General features: G+C 44.3%; 1 protein-coding gene across 5 annotated transcripts in view; it reads right to left on the reverse strand.

Moving 5' to 3' along the window:
* LOC122787298 (semaphorin-4D-like) overlaps window positions 1–15,104 on the reverse strand; it is a 2,116,148-nt gene that overhangs the window by 1,852,084 nt on the left and 248,960 nt on the right. The window lies entirely within an intron of this gene.

Raw genomic sequence — 15,104 nt, forward strand, 5'->3', positions numbered from 1 at the left:
GAGGTATTTCTGCGGCCATTCCAGTTCTTGTAGCCGTCTTGTGAGGTACATACCAAAAGGGGCGTTGTACTCTACAATGGGTCTAATGAGTGACGAGTAGAGGGGGAACAATGACCTCTTTTTTCCTGGATGAGAAACCTTTTGTGATGAGGTGTGCCACGTAGAAGGATTTCCTGACTACTGTGGCGATGCGATTATCAAAGGAGTGACTACTGTACACCTGTGTCCCCAGGTCTCTTATCACACTTTCGGTGTTAAGTACACTACCACCTATGTGGTAGCTCAAGGGTACAGAGTTTTTACCAAAGGGGATGACAATGCACTTTTTGGCATTGAGCTTGAGGCCATGGCTTTGACACCAGGCATCTGTGAGGCCCTTTTGTAGGATGTCCACATCGTTAGGAGTTTAAATTATGACTCCTAGTTTGCAGTCATCTATGAACTTCATTAGCCTGTACTTCAGAAAAGTAGATACCAAACAAAAGAGGATCTAGGACTGAACCCTGTGGTACTCCACTTGTCACTGGTCTGAAGTCGGATTTGGAGTCTGGCACATTCACAGTGTGGGTTCTGTCAATGAGCCAGTTGGCAACCCATCTTGTGACATTGGGATTTATACCTAGTTTAGTGAGTTTATCTATAATTCCAGATTGGGGGATGGTGTCAAAAGCCTTGGCGAGATCTAGATAGGCTGCGTGAACCACCTTGCCCTCGTCTACAGCTTTGGTGACTGCTTCAAAGAAGTCAATCAGGTTTAGAAGACATGACCTACCTTTTACAAACCCAAACTGGGTGAGGTCCAGAGTTTGGAGATTGCCAATGTCTTTGTTTATAAGTTCTATAATGATACGTTCCATGGCCTTCCAGACCAGGCTCGTTAGGCAAATTGGGCGGTAGTTCCCAGGGTCCATGGTGGCTCTCCCATTGTGGAGTGGAATAACCGTTGCTGTGCACCATTCGGTGGGCACAAAGCCTAAGGTGAGGCTATAATTGAACATGGTGCTTAGGTGGGGTGCCAGTTCATTCTGTAGTTCATGTAGAACACAGCCTGGGATGTTGTCAGGTCCCATGGATGCTATGTTCTTGGCTTTGGAGTGTGTGGCTTTTACCTGTGCAGCCATGATTACAGGAACTTTGCATTCTTCCGGTATAGAGATGGGCCCTTTAGGAGGTGAAGGAGGTGTAAAGTTAGCACTGAACCTATCTGCCAGGATGTTGGCAATATCAGTTGGTTCTACATATTTAGTGCCATTGTGTTGTAACTCAGAGCAGATCTGAGTGTTGCCATTACAATTTCCAGTTCACAACACACATTTTCGGGGAGCAGTCCAACAGCAGGGGATGCCTGAAAAGGAAAGCTTCACTCAAGGACGACAACACCATCACTATAAAAAAGATGTGGATGCAAGCAAGAAATTGCTAATATGGAACATTTCGTCTAGGACACTCCACCTGAAGAGTGTCCTTGAAAAAGGTATGACTTTTATACCAGCTAACTAAATGAAATTAACTGACATCATTGAACTAAAAACTTTTACACGCAATTTAATGCTTAAAATACAGTTTGGGAATGTAAGTAAAGGGGATGGTAACATCAATGTGTTCTGTAAAAGCAGTACTTCCACACCTAAAAACAATGCAGTAATTGAGGCATTTGAGAAACTTTGTACCAAAGAGATGTATAACTTGTATGATAACTGTAATAGGGGAGCTAAATTTTCAAACTTCAACTTTTCTGAAAGGCAAGCCTGGTCAGTTTTACAGACAGACAATTCAAGATTTATAAGACCAGCTGACAAGGGAGGCCCCCTTGGTAATTATGGACTACTGCTACTATAAAGACACCATGAACTTGATGCTGAATGACCCTAAAGTGTTTGACAAAGTTGATTTTTTGACGGTGAAACAATGTACTATGAATGGATATAACAGTTTGTATGAATGTTTGCAATGTAAAATTATAGGTGTTGAGCTCTTTAGATATTTAGTTGTTAATGAACATGTAATACCAATCATACAAGGACTACCAAAGTTTCATAAACATCCTACACTACCCCCTATGAGACCAACTGTGACCGGCAAAGGGTGGTGTACCGAGCCATTGAGTATTTCTGCTGAAAAGCTTCTTAAAACAGTTTTGGGTAAGAATACATATATTCTCAAGGACACCAAAAAAGAAGGTACGTCTTACCATAACGTTCCATCTATGTTGTTCATCTTTCATTCATCACTGATGGATTCAGTTCTGAGCCCTCGGAACTGAGTCGGCCTATTACCAAGTTCGCGTCAGCCAAAAAAACTCCCAAGCTAAGTCTCTACCCAGAATGCCCTTCTTCCTGTTACCTCAGATCAAGCTGGCTAAGAAAAAGAAGTAAAGCAGAGGCCACTTCTGTGCAAGTACCTTAGGGCACCACTTAGAGCAAAGCATCCCCCAGGAGCCTTTGGAGGGGGGGAAGGAAGGTGGGAAGTGATGAATGAAAGAAGATGAACAACACAGATGAAACGTTATGGTAAGACATAACTTCATTATCTGATGTTGTTCATCTTCCTTCCATTCATCATTGATGGAAAAGAATCCCAAGCTACCTTGAGGTCCATGGGTGGCCCTTATGGAAGAACATTCCTGAGTACCACTGAGCCAAAGGCAGCTCTCCATCTGGAGACCAGGTCCAATTTGTAATGATCGATAAAGGTGTGACGCTTAGCCCAAGTAACTGCTGCGCAGATGTCATCCATGGAAGCCCTGGAATGGAATGCTACAGATGTTGCCATAGATCTAGTGGAGTGAGCTTTAACTTTTAGCATGGGTTCATTATGGAGGAAATAGATGATATGTTTGCAGTCCCTTAGCCATCTTGATAATGTAACCTTGAAAACAGCCTCTCCCATTTAGGGTCCAAAACCGGAAATGAAAAAACGTTCAGATTTACAGATCGGTTTGGCCCTGTCTAGGTAAAATCTCAATTGTCTATGTACGTCTAAGGAGTGAAGGCAATACTCTCTATTGGTAAAATTCGAAAAAAAAACCTGGTAGATTAATAGTCAGGTTAATAGAGAATTCAAAAACAACTTTGGGAAGAAAGGATGGGTTCGTCCGAAGTGACACACTGTCTTTATGAAAGACCAGATAGGGCCTCTTGATACACAATGCCTGCAGCTCAGAGACTCTTCTGGCAGAGGTAATGGCTACCAGGAACAAAGATTTCCAAGACAAAAACTTTAGGTCACACTTAGCAGCAGGCTCAAAGGGTTTTTGAGTCAAAGACTGAAGGACTAAAGTGAGGTTCCACGGGCTGACAGGAGGCCCAAGATGAGAGGTCCCCTTGAGGAAAGCCTTGCAAAGATGTAGAGAGATAAGAGGGGTGCCATCTATACCATTGTGGAAACTGCAGCTAGATGCACTCATACCGCAGAGGCAGGCTCCTTTATCAAAAAACATAGCCAAGCATTGAAGTACTGCAGTAAATAGAGCCGAATATGGGTCCAGCATGTTATCCTTGGACCAGATGGAGAACCTTTTCCATTTATCCTAATATAGTCTTCTCGTGGATGGTTTGTGAGAGGCCAGAATAATGTCTCGAACAGGCGAGGGGAGACTAGCTTGCCTGGTGACTAATGGAAGTGGGGAAACCAAGCTGCCAGCTTGAGACTGGACAGATTTAGGAGAATCAACCCTTGGGGGTGAGTAATGAGATCTGGTAGAGGGTCCAGAATCCACGGTGGGTATTATTAGGTGAGGCCGAAGGAAGGGGAACCAAACTTGTCGAGGCCAGAATGGAGCTATGAGGATCACCTTGCATCTCAACCGAAGAGCTTTCTTTAGACATTGTGGGATCGGAGGGATGGGAGGAGAAGCGTAAAGAAGTCCCGTGGGCCAATCGTGGATCAGAGCGTCCCTCAGTGACTCCCCCTCTGGGGGAAGTAGGGCGAAATAGCTACTGCACTTGGTGTTTGATGGGGAAGCACAAAGATTGCAGCAAGCCTGGCCCCAGTGGCTGAAGATTACAGACGCCACCTCGGGGTTGAGGGAGCACTCGTGGGACATGAGGATGCATCTGCTCAGTTTGTCCACAATCACCTTTGAGCTCCCCGGGATATGCGTTGCCATCAGAAAGAGGTTGGAAATCTTCCACTGCCAAATTCTCATGGCTTCTCAACATAGGGGGTAGGGCTTGGTTGTTGATGCACCAGACCACTGACATATTGTCTGATTGAATTGCAAATGTCCCGGAAGGGAGAGTCGAATGGAATGCCTGCAACACTAACATCACGGCTCTCAGTTCCAGAACAGAGATATGCAGGTGGGCCTCTGAGGTGGACCATGTGCCTTGGACAGTCTTTCCCTGGAAATGGCTCCCCCCCACTCAATCAGGGAAGCATCCATGGTCACAAATGCTGTGGGCTGAGGGGGTTGAAATGGGCGACTCCAAAGATCTACATCTGGCCTCATCCACCAAAGCAGGTCCTGTTTGCAGAAGCTTATTATTCTCATCTGGTAATCGAGGGGATGACAGTTCGGGAACCACTGACAGAAGGAGGCATTGCAGAATCCACATATGTAGCTTTCCTAGAGGTATTACTGGAATTGACGCAGCCACAGAAACTAGGGCCTAAAGAACTTCCCTTGCAGAGACTATTGTTTGAGATAGAATCACCCAGAGTTGAAACCTTAGTCGATGGAGTCTGTGACTTGGGAGCGATACCTGACAAGACTGAGTACTGAACACTGCTCCAAAGAACTCTATTCGTTGTGTACAGATAAGGTTTGATTTCTCACAAAGTATCGCTATCCTCAACAATTATGCCTGAGAAAGTATAGTGCAGCACTGTTATCAGAAGATGCTCGGTGGGGGTGATAAGGAGCCAGTCATCTATAGATATGGAAACACCCGGAATCCTTTTTGTCTTAAGTGAGCAGTTACCACGGCCATGCATTTCACGAACACTCTGGGGGCTGTAGAGAGACCAAACAGCAGGGCATGGAATTGGTAACGACTGGCTCCTAGCCAGAAGCGAAGCAGGCTCCTGGAGCTTTTGTCCATCATTTTCTAGTAATGCACATCCCGGAGATCTTCAGAGCACATCCAACAGCCTCCTCTTAAAATGGGAAGGATGGACTGAACCATGACCATCCGGAATTTGGTTTGGGTGACAGACTTGTTTAAACTGCTGAAATCCAAAATGGGTCTCCAGTCCCGTGTCTTTTTTGGCACCAAAAAGAATCTGGAGTAAAATCTGCATCCGCGCTGGTCTGGTGGGACTGGTTGGATGACTGAGACAGCTTTAAAATCTCTGAAGCGGCTTCTTCCCTTTGACTGGGTGGAACGTCAGGAAGTTTTCTTGGAAATTTCGGCTGACAAGAAAGAGGGATGGTGTAACCTCTGGTAATAATGTTCTGCACCCAACAATCGGTGGTGATAGATTGCCGGGCAGCTTGGTGCAGACAGAAACTACCCCCGACTGCTTCCAGAGGTAAGAAATCGGGCCGCCCCTCAGGAGCGCTGATAAGACTGTCCAGAGAAAGAGTCTCTGGAGCCTTGATTACGAGGACCCCCACTGCCTCCATAGGGGCGTCTTCCGGAATTATCCCCTCTGCCTCTGGGAGTATCATCACCATGGGCAGCACGGAAAGGACCCTGGAATTTTTTTTATTGTAATACCACTTTAAAATTTAAAAAGGGCCAAAAGTTTTTAAATAACTGGTAGAATTCTTTGTTAAGACATTCTGATGAAGTCCACCATAGTGTGGATGAAAGCGCTAAACGTCTATTTTATACTACTATTGACGGTCTATTAAAGAACATTTTTAACGGCTACTTCGGTATTCATTTATTGTGCATCCTGATGTGGTTTCCAGCTTGCAATTTCATTCATTTAGGTGTTGGTAGCTGGTTGCTGAGTTTGTTTGCCATCAAAGTGAGGGATATAGTAGGAGATAGACCTAGCTATACATACAGAAATAAGAAATCTGAAAAGGCTACTATGTGGGCCAAGGGAGGCTTTTATAAATAGGAATGATAGTGGCAGGAAGGATACTTTCCCACGTAAAAAATGTAATTACTGTGGACATTTAGACACCAGTAGTAAGTTCACTCACCCAGACACTGTTAAAGTATGGGAATTCAAGTTAGCAGCGGACTGCAATACAATTGATCTTGTCTATCTGGCTTACTGTAGTAGATGCTAGTCAAGCTACACAGGGAAAACAAATTGTACGTTAAAAGAACGCATGAAAGAACATCTGTATGATATATCCAGGGGTGCTGAATCTAATGCTTTAGCCAAACATGGAGTTATACATGATCATTACACACACATTCAAGTTCATGGTGATGGAAATACCATCGAAGAATGAAAGAGGGGTAGACATCAGAAATAAAAGAGAGCAGAGTTAGAATGGATTACAAGGATGAGAGCTAACATGGGCAGAGGTATTAATGATAAAGTTTCTATAAAGCCAGTTTTACAGGCTAGGGGACTGCCCAGATGACTACTGTTATTACTTTTCTATTATTTTTTAAATTATTCACATTTATATGCAATATGTTTATATTTCTGAATGTTTACTGCCTAGACCACCATTTTTAAAATGATTATAGATATGCTTTTGTATATGTCTTTAAACAAGGACTGCACTTATTATTCCATGTAATTGAACAAATGATTTTATTGGCTTCTTGCACTTAAATTGAGTAGCAAGAGCAGTCTGGATACAAGATTTCCTGCATCCAGAGCTCTGTTTTTACCTTCTGTGTTTCTGGCAGCCATCCTAGGAATGCCTTCTATGTTTCTGGCAGCCATCTTATGTCGGTAGGAGCATATCTACTCTGCTAGTGAGAGTAGCAAGACTGCCTGGACCTTGTCTGGCACAAGATGATCAAGAAAGCTGGGACTAGCAGGACTGGCTAGATTTCTGCGTTACAAAAATCTATTTTTTGTGGTATTTAAACCCCGCATTTAGGCTTGTTTGCACGTCACATACTGCGGCTGCACTGTTTTTAACTCATTGCGAGGTATTCCAACTACAAAAAGTTCCCTTAGTAGCACTTGTACCAAGTATTACTCCTCTTAGACCTTCCACCCTTTACCCTCTTAGCTCTCTCTGGCCTCTCTCCCTCAGATTCTGACAAATATGGATGGACAATTTCCTATGGTTTCTCCTGCCAGTCTTGTTGATATGGGCATCCTGAGACAGTGTAGCAACTGCCTCATGCACACGGACAACTCTCTACTACTCCCACCTAGGAAAACAATTTATGAGAGATGCAATTACTTTAAGAACCTAGAATCTAAGCTCTCTCCCTCGCAAGCCAGTCTATCTGGCACTGAGAAGGCTGTCAACACAACCACCACCTACACAACACACACCTACATATGCAGAGTTCCTCAACAAAAACATACCCAAACAAGAGACCTCCAAGGCAAAAAGACACACAAACTCCACTGCCCACTACACCACACACAGTCCACAAACCTGCGTCTTACAGCCATCTAAGGCCTAAACATAAACTCAACATATTATTCATAGGAGATTCCATTGAGAGATGCACAGATGTGCCCCTCACCAAGCTGGATATGGAGAAATTCACGGTTAGTTGTTTGTCAGGTGCCAGAATCCGCCATATCACCCATGCACTCAAGTCTCTCAACAGATACTGTTATGACTCTGTCATAGTCCACGTTGGCGTGAATGACTTGAGACGTACCTCGCTGGAGTATATGAAGAGACATGATCGAGCTCTCTGAATGTGCGTCTCCCAAGCAGGTATGTTGCTAGCCTTAAGCAGCATTCCACCATCACCCAGAATGACGCCTTAATACAAACAGAAAATGATTGTCTAACTTAGTTTCTGGTGTCATTCCAAGGGGATCCAATACCCGACAGACTGGGAAGACACGATCAACAGACCACAATGCTTTGCCATAAATGGCTTGCATCCGTCTCCCTTGGGCTTCTGGCAAAGACTGTTGCCTCCCCAATAGTGCCTTTTTAAGGCAATGCCATGAGGTCAAAACCACCAACATGAAAATGTCATCAAAAAGCAAATTAAAGGTCATGCTGCTAAACACTAGGAGTCTAAACATGATACTGCACTTATTGTAGGAATTCTTAACCCTGGAAGATGGAGACATTCATGCAGTCACAGAAACCTGGTTCAAAGCTGCGGAAAGCACACTAGCCATACCAGATTACTCATCCTATCACACATTCAGACCCCAAACCGTAAGCAGCAAAGCAAAAGGAGGTGGAGTTGCAATATTATTGAAGGCATACATACCTCCAGGCTGGTCAAACACTGACACACAGGAAACACTCCAAGTGTAGTTAACTGTTGACAAGACCCCTATTCAAATCACAGCTACCTATAGGCCCCCAACTTTGACTCAAGATGCCCATGCCACCTATTTGGACCTCTTAAAATCTATCAAGACTCAACCCTTTACCCTGATCCTGGGTGACTAACTATCCAATCACAGATTGGAAAAACTACTTATGGCAAAACAAATGCCATAGATTCCTCAATTTCTTCAGTACAAATGCCTTGGACCAGCTGGTCAACACCCCCACAAGAGGTGATATCTTGGACTTGGTATTAACAAACATGAGTAACCACTACAGCATCCTTACAGTGTCATCCACCCTGGTAAGATCCAACCACAAAGTGGTCACTTTCAAAGTCACCCCCCCCCCTCCAGCTAGGGCAAACAAAAAAACTTCTACAGCGGGAAGGTATAAACAGCTTCACAGCCCCTTCCTCCTCCATAGGAACAAGCACATACGTCCAAACCTACACCAAAAGTGCTATATAAGCAGTTATATAGCTGCATGGAATCAGGAATACCAGACAGGAAAAAAAATCCTCCTCCTCAAGGAAAAGTAAACCTGTCTGGTCGACATTTGCAATAAATAAATTGTATAATAAAAGGAAATAATTGCTGTTCAGGAGCAGGTGCCTAACTGGAAGCAATCTCTCCTTAGCCTGAGCAATCAAATAAGAGCACTAGTGAAATCCTCCAAAGCAAACTTAGAGTCCAAACTGGCCACATCTACTTAAGACGATGAGAAGGCCTTCTTCACATATGTCCACAATCTCAAAGGAAGCACTCAAAACTGGTGGTCAAGGACACCATATACACACACTGTAGATATAGCCAACCTGCTGACAGACAGGTTCAGTGAAAACTTCACCCCTCTGTCCCCCCCATTAGTAAATTAGGACATTCCCCCTTATCTCTAGGGAGCAAGTCATCATTGCCCTCTCAAAGGCAAAAAATACAGCCTACATGGGACCCGATAACATCCCAGGCTGCATCCTACATGAACTCAGGCAGGAAGTTGCAGCACCATTAGGCAACCTATTCAACCAAAGCCTGAATACTGGCTTCATCCCAGCCGAGTCCCTTTGCCCAAATGTGTAGCGTCCACCGATAAAGGAAATTACAGACCCATCAGCCTGATTTGCAAGGCTATGGAAAGGATCATCATGGACCTCATTAACAAGGACATTGGCAACCTCCAAACATTTGATCCCACATAATAAACTCTCAACTAGGCATCAATCTGTATGTTACCAGATGGATAGCAAACTGGCTCAATGACAGAGCCCACCTAGTCAAAATAGGTGAAGCCACCTTAAGCAGTAGGCCCATAACAAGCAGTGTACCCCAGGGATTGATCTTGGGGCCTCTGTTGTTTGTGATATACTTTTCTGAGGTGCAGGTCAAAACCAGTGAGCTATGGCTGACAAAGTTTGCAGATGACTGCAAGCTGGGTGCAGTCATCAGTTACCCTAGTGATGTGGACATCCTCCAAAGGGTCCCACCCAAACAAATGACTGGTGCCAGAAATATGGTCTCGAACTGTATGTCAAAAAAATGCATCATCCCCTTTGGGGAGAGTGACGTCCCCACAAATTATCACATTAACAACAAGGTCCTAAGCATGCAATCAGTCGTGAAGGACTTGGGCACCCAGGTTGATAAACTGACTTGACCACCATATTGTCTCTGTTGTGCAGAAAGCTTTCTACATGGCCCACCTCATTAGTAAGGGTATCTCATCCAGGAACAAGGAGGTCATAACATCCCTGTATTCTTCCCTTATAAGACCCATTATTGAGTACAATGCTCCTTTTGGCATGAACCTCACAAAGCACATGCAGCCCTTGGAGACCACATAGGTTCCTCACCAGGAGAATCCAGGGCCTCAAACATGTAATCTACACAGAAACTAAAAAGCCCTGTCCCTCTACTCAGTCTCATACAGACTTCCTCAGAGGTGACCTCGGTCTGGCATACAAAGCAATCTCAGACCCCACCTTAACGGGACTGCTGCATATCTGCAAGTCAAGCTCCTCTCGAGTAAACTGCACACATGACCTCAACCTGGTCTGTGACATCAGTAGGACTTGCACTGGGCCCGAGCAGTAGGCACAGTATGTGTCCATCAGAACTGGGTAATTTCCTATCACACTTATGGTATCTTTTGAAGCTAGAAGTCTAAGCTACTCTGCCATACCAAAAAGGTAACACACATACAGACATGCACAAAGAAAGTAGTAAAATAAAACTAAGGAACTAAGTTTTTCTTTTGAACTAGTTAGGCAGAAGGAAAAATGTACCAGCAATTGTACTGAAGGGATACCATAGTGGTATCCTGGGGGGGAGGGGGGGGAAGAGCACCAACATTGGTAGCAAAAGCAGTACAGTTAAGGTAGATGGGGGAAGAAAAAGTGAAAGCAAAGGTTTACCAACGATGGTGAGAAAAAAACACTAAAACAGTGTTAAATAAATAGCCTAGAGGAGCAGGTTAAGTGAAAGGAAGGCAAGAGATAAATGTTTTAGTAAAAGAAACTTACAGTTTTAGATGAAAACGTTCGCTTGAGCCGACAAAAACAATACACATCTAGCACTGAAAAGCAACAAACAAAATCCTAATAATTCTGAGAGGAGCATTATGGGAAAAGCTTTTGGAAGGCACGAGCTGGAAAAATGGCAGTGTCGGTTCAGAAATTTGGAACTGAACCCACAGTCAAGGATAAAGTGAAGACTGACAATATCACACAAGACTTTTCCATGATAAAAACTTCAAATCAACTTTGGCTACAGGTTCAAAGGGGGTAGGGCCAGTCAAAGCAAGCAACAGAATAGTAATATCCTGACGTCTCCCTGAGTGGTGGGTGGATAAGAGAAGTACTTCTGAGAAAGACTTTGGAAAGTCTGAGGAAAGTAAAAGGAATGCGGGCTTCTCCAACACGAAAAGAAATAGCTGCAAGTTGTACTATAGCTGGCCCCATCTGGAAAAAGAAATGCTAGGATCTCTAGAATAGCTGGGAGACAAACTGAAAAGGGATCTAAATTTTTGTTGGAGGCCCAGTTGGAAAATCTTCTCCATTTACTTTTGTAGATCTTCCTAGTGGAAGGTCTCTAAGATGACGTTAAAATACAAATGACAGAGGGAGAAAACCTGGACTGCATAACCATTATTGGAACTGGAAAAACCATGCAGTTAGTTTGAGAGACTGAATGTTCAGGTAAGGTGTCCCTGATGGATGAAACAGAAGATCTGGTGCCAGATCCAGTACCCAGGGAGGGTGTACTAGAAGAGGACAGTGGAAGGGAAACCACACCTGTTGAGGCTAGTAAGGGTCTACGAGGATGACTGTGACCTACCTCACCACAGCATTCTGTAAGAATTTGGATATTAGAGGGGGGTAAGAAAAGGTGTAAAGGTGGCTGGAGGGTCAATTGTGGACCAGTGTGTCCCTCAGTGACCTCCATCTCAGGGGATCAGAGCAAAGTGCTTAATGCACTTGGTGTTGTGGGGAGATGCACAAAGGTCAGAGCAAGGTCAGCCCAAAAGGTTGAATATGCTTCTCTATTATTGGATTGAGGGACCACATGTGAAGGAGGATAGATCTGTTCAACCTGTCTGCTAGAACAATGGACTTCCCCAGAATATGCATTACTATCAGAAAGTGGTAGAAAGGCATCACCCATCACCATAATCTCAAGGCCTTTTGACATAAGCAGTTAGATTGGGTTCCTCCCCATTTGTTGATGTACCAAACCACTGATATGTTGTTTGTCTGGATAGATATCACACCCGAGGGGAGTGTGTCCTGGAATGCTTGTAATTATACAAGGACTACTCATTTCCAAAATGTTGATGGAAAGACTGGCCTCTGTAAGGGACCATGACCTGTACAGCTCCATTAGTGACACTTGAAAGGACATGGGATGTTGTCCGATAGTCCACTGGTCTGAAAGTCCACTGTAGAACTCTCATCTGGCCAGTGGGACCAGGGTAGTCACTGTCAATATGAAGCCTAAGATATGGAGGATCAGTCTAATGCTCATCTGTGAAAAGCTGAAACCTTAATTTGAGGCATCTTTGCATTTTAAAGCTCAAAATCCATGAGGGCTTTGACAAATTCCAAGGACTGAACTCTTCTGCCAGTTCCTTTTTGGTAGCTGCCACCAACACTACCATGGAAACCACATAAGGGCCCTTACTCCAGTGGGGATAATCTTTGGGCAACACTAAAAAATTTGTCAGGCTTACAAGGAATTGGCTCCGCTACATCTGGTTCATTCCATGCCGATTTGGAGATGAGGTCTTCCATCTTTGTCTGCGGTAGGAGCTACCCAATAAATAGACGAGCCAGCTCCAAAAGTCTCAAAGAATGTTGACTCTTCTTGGGAAGGTATATCACTGGACCACCTCCTTTCTGTCTGAAGAGTTTCAAAATTCCTTGGAATGTGACATCAAGAGGGGATCTAGTGAAGCCTTCCCCTTTATCGAAGTCAACATCTTCTGTGAATAATTCCTGAAAGGAATCAATGCATCCCATTTTACACCTCTGCTTCTGATCCACCTCTTCACTAGAATGTTCCGGACAGGACTCAGAAGCTGACAGGAGTTCCTCAGCAAGAGGAGGCTCAAAGCTTTTGGATGCTGGCTATCCCAATGGGATAAGATGAGTAGTCTTAGGATCCTGGGAAATCCTGTAAGGGAGGGGTGGGATTTGAGCTCAAAAAGGGAAGTCCGCTCTCTGGAATGAGAGAAAACTCTTTTGAAAGCCTTAAAGGCAGAGTCAGAGACAGATCCAGAGAGATTCACTTAAGAGTCAAGGCCCTTAAGGAAGGCTCTTTCAGAGAAACCAATTGGTTCCGCTCCAAAATGGATGCCACAGCTGAGCTGTCCAATGCTAAAGGAGAGGGACAGATCCAACGGTTTTGGTGTGGAACGAACTTCCTGGACCTGACATTGACCGCATGGCTCTGACATTCAGAAGGCTCTGGAATGTCAAGGAACACCACATGTCTTTGGTTCTGATGAAGACACACTCCAGGGGAAACTTGGATCTGACTGTGCTGATACAGCAGGGTGGATCAGATAAAGAGTTAGAACTTGGTGAGGTAAAGAAATTAGTCCCCCTGGAACCAAGCAGGGGCCAGAGCCAGGTGTACCTCCAACTGGATTTGGGTCCTGAGGAATTTCCTCACCATCCTGTCCACATCAGCCTCAGAAAGACTCCTAAAAGGACCTAAATGAGTGGAGGAAGGGAGCACAGGAGAAAAGCCTTGAGATGCAGTGAAAGGATCTCTCCTGAAGGATTGGTGATCCTAACCGGGGGGATATCGTCCCCAGGAGGAATCAAGGCTATAGGACTGGTGTAGTACCAGATCTGATGAGGATCAGTTCCAACACCTGAACCAAGCCTAAAGGTTTTGCTACCTTAGGAGCTGGAGCAAAGCGAAAAGAATGCTCCAGAGACTGACTTTCTTCAAAACTTTAAGTTTGCCTTTTTCGCTTTCCTTTTCTCTCTACATTTTCACTCATAGCATAGACAGCTGGCTTCTTGGAAAATGGAGATGCAGTAGAAAGCTCAAAAGTGAGAAGAGGTACCTTCTACACAGAAGCCCTTTTAAAACTAGTTTATGTTGATCTACTGCCTTGTGACCAAAGGCTTTGGAAATGCTACACTGCACATCCAGGTGTGCAGCTCCCAAACAATACAGACGCATTTCTGATGAGCATTTGTGGCCCAACGGTATTTTGAACATTCCTACAACAGAAAAGTACAGCTGAACAGCAAAATAACACTCCCGCGTGCATGTGACAAGGAAAAAAACCTACTGCTGAGAAAGACAGATACAGAATGAGGAAAAAGGTGCCAATGGTTGTATAAGGGATGGGAACACGTGAACAAGGCTAACAGCCAAGTATAACTTTATAAGAATAAAGACGACGGAACTCCCGAACAAAAAGAAAGTCAATAACAACAGTTTCACTTAATTCCCAGAAAAAAAAAATGCCTGAGAACCAAGGACGACATTGATACTGTTTGGTGGCAGACAAGATCTGAGGTAACTTGCTTGTTACACGGGGATTATGTGTAAGAGGAAGAGCCTGAGCCCTAGATCTAAAGCTTGAAAGAGGCCGAAGTCAGATCAGATTCAGCTCCAAAGACCCAGCCATTGATAAACAGATGGAAGAGGCAACATCAGATTAGAAGTTTCAGGGGAGAAGTTTTTTTTTCCCTGAGAATTGGATTTACTTGATCAAATGTAATTAGTCCACAGAAAGGTTATCTAGGACAGAAAGGACAGACGCAGATCCATGATGTATGCAAAAAGATGCAAGGTTACTTATAAAATGACTGACAAGCAAGTGGCAGCATACTTCCCAGTCTGATCATTCAGCATCAGACATGCCAGTTATGGTCAATTCTGTATTCATCTGGGAAAACAAAGGACATCTTTACTCCCAAAATGGACACTGATTGTAATGTATTGTGCAAGGAAGGCTTCCATCTTTTTCCTCCCTGTCTTTGGTTCCTTGCAGCCCACCATCAGGTATTCCCAGGGTTTCACCTTGTTCACTGGGTTTATCAAGCTCTCTTTCCTCTCTCAGACTAACTCCGACCTATACTCGGGGCTGGTGAGGAGACCGAGGCACCTTCGGCAGTGCCATACTGCTGCTGAGGAGTGAGTTTTTTTTTTCCTCTATGTCCTACCTTCCCCCTCCCCTGTACAAATTCACAACATCCAGGGCCAGATACACAATGCAGAATGAGGTACTGTCTCACCTCCATGAT

The sequence above is a fragment of the Protopterus annectens genome, chromosome 13.part0 (genome assembly GCF_019279795.1).
Source record: "Protopterus annectens isolate FY-2018-M chromosome 13.part0, PAN1.0, whole genome shotgun sequence".
Taxonomy (NCBI): Eukaryota; Metazoa; Chordata; order Ceratodontiformes; family Protopteridae; genus Protopterus; species Protopterus annectens.